Here is a 2,479-nt window from a genome sequence, read left to right on the forward strand (position 1 = left end):
AGAATCTTGGAACAATGGGGGATTTCTCTATGCTCTTCTGTGATTTTTCCCTGAGAGTTAGGGTGAAAGGATTTATTACAGGTATATCAGTTGGGGTTGGGGACCTTATTGTTATTTTCTAATTTTTTGCCCTTTATGGAAATTTATGAGAGTCTCCATGTGTTGAAAAAAGAAGTATCTATGACAAGAAGTGATATCTGCATTTGCCTGTGGATGTAAGGGCAGGTATTTGGAAAGCAGCTGGAAATTACTCTACTTTACGTAACTGTCAGAAGTGAGACTCTTGGGATTGTGTTTTTCCTGTCTCAGGTGGGTTCTATATGTTTACAGAATCAGACATGTCTTCCCTCTTTTTGAGTAGGACATAGGTCTAATTATATATCCTTTGATTTCCCCAAGATAAAAGTGCCACCATTGAGGCCCCATGGATGTCTTCACAGTCAAGTGATTCTTGTGTCTCCCAGACTTCATACCTGCATAGTTTGAGTTCCTCTCCCTTGGCAAATTGAGTAACATCTTACTTCATGAAAATTGCTTCACTGAGACAAGATATCCAGGTTATTCTAGCTCAATTCCTCAAATTCTGTACTTGAGGTTTATTGTGGCTTCAGCAACACAATTTTACTTTCAAGTTCTGGAGACAACAAGGAAATCAATAGCTGATTTTGTTTTGGGGACATTCTCAGATTCTTCTGACCAAATACTTAAGAGAAACTTTCTCATGCATAATACTGGGGTTTTGTTTTATAGTCCATAGTCCTTGGGGAGGTCATTATCATTCCAAATGGCACAATATCTTTAAACTACATATTAATGTTTCACACATATGTGTATATGTGATTTTAGATAAATGTTGAATAATATGATTCTCTATGTCTTTTCACACATTCTTGGTCTTATTTATCCCTCCTTCTCTTCTGTCACTGTGTATTAGATCTCTGTCCTGACTCCAAAATGCACATCCCATTTTTCCTATTTCTCCCTTTGTAGCACCTGTGTGCTATTCCAGTATGTAGAGTTCCTCTCCCAAATTGTCCCTTTTTACTTCTCTGGTTACTGATGTTAATCCAGGTTATAAACACACATCTATAGATTCAAAGCCAGTACTTGACAAATACAGAGGTGGATGCTCTCATCCAACCATTGGACTGAGCACAAGGTCCTGGAATGGAGGAGCTAGAGAATGTATAGAAGGAGCTGAAGGTTCTTACAGACCCATAGGAGGAATTACAGTGTAAACCAAAAAGTAACCCCAGAGCTCACTTACCCAAGAGTACACATGGGAGGTTCCATTGCTCCAGTTGCATGTGTAGGACAAGATGGCCTTATTGGATATCAAAGGCAGGAGTGGCCCTTGCTTCTGAGAAGGCTAGATGCCCCAGCATTGGGGTATGTCACGACAGGGAATTGAGAGTGGGTAGGGTGGTAAGCAGGGGCAGAGGGAATGGGGTAATTGGTTTTCAGAGGGGAAACTAGGAAAGGGGATAACAATTGAAATGCAAATACAGAAAATATCTAATAAAAAAGAAAAAAAGGAGAGAACATTTCACAGTTGTATTTCTGGATCTGGGTTACCTTCTGTATTATAATCTTTTCTAGTTCACCTGTTTGCTTAAAATTTTCGTTATTCATTTATCTCCAGAGCTAAGTAGAATTTAATTGTACATATGCACCACATATGCTTTAGTTAGTCATTGGCTCAAGGAGATTTAAGTTCTTTTTGTTCTCTTGTTATTATGACTAGAACAATAATAAAAGTGAGTAAGTATTTAAGGTGTAAGATATCAAGCCCTTTAAGCATAGGCAAAGGAATCTTGTATCTGTGTTACATGATAAATTTTTTACACTGATTTTCAGAGGGACTGCATCCATCTGCAATGCTACTAAAGGAGTGAGGGTCACACTTTTCCCAAATTTTTACAATCATCTATCTCACCAGCATTTGGTGTCAGTCATTTCCTTGGTCATAAGTATTTCTGACTAGCTTAGATTAATTCTCAAAATAGTATAGTTTTTATTTCTTTATTTGTTAAAATTTTGACCAATTAACAAGGTACATCTTAGCTATTTTTCTTTTTTTCTTTTCTTTTTTCTTTTTTAAAAACATGTTCTTTTGTTGAAAAAGGAAGTAACAACATTTTATGATAAAATTGGAGATACACATGGAAACTATTTCTGATAAAATAGAAGAGATATATAGAAAATCACAGCAAAATTGACAATTTTCCTGGTAATTATCGAGCAAAGTGGTAGATATAAAAACTTTGCTAAATTAATTAAAAAAGGAAGTTGAAACATTTTATTATTGAACTGAAGATTTAAGTAAAATATTTCTGATAAAATTATAGAAAATAATAGAAAAACATGTTAAAATTGAATATTATCACAGAAAATTTCATATAGATATAATAATGGTAGGCATGAAAGTTTTCCTAAGTTGATTGAAAGTGGAATTATATATGTTTTCTGATAAAGTTGA

This window comes from Apodemus sylvaticus, chromosome 1 (assembly GCF_947179515.1).
Source record: "Apodemus sylvaticus chromosome 1, mApoSyl1.1, whole genome shotgun sequence".
Taxonomy (NCBI): domain Eukaryota; kingdom Metazoa; phylum Chordata; class Mammalia; order Rodentia; family Muridae; genus Apodemus; species Apodemus sylvaticus.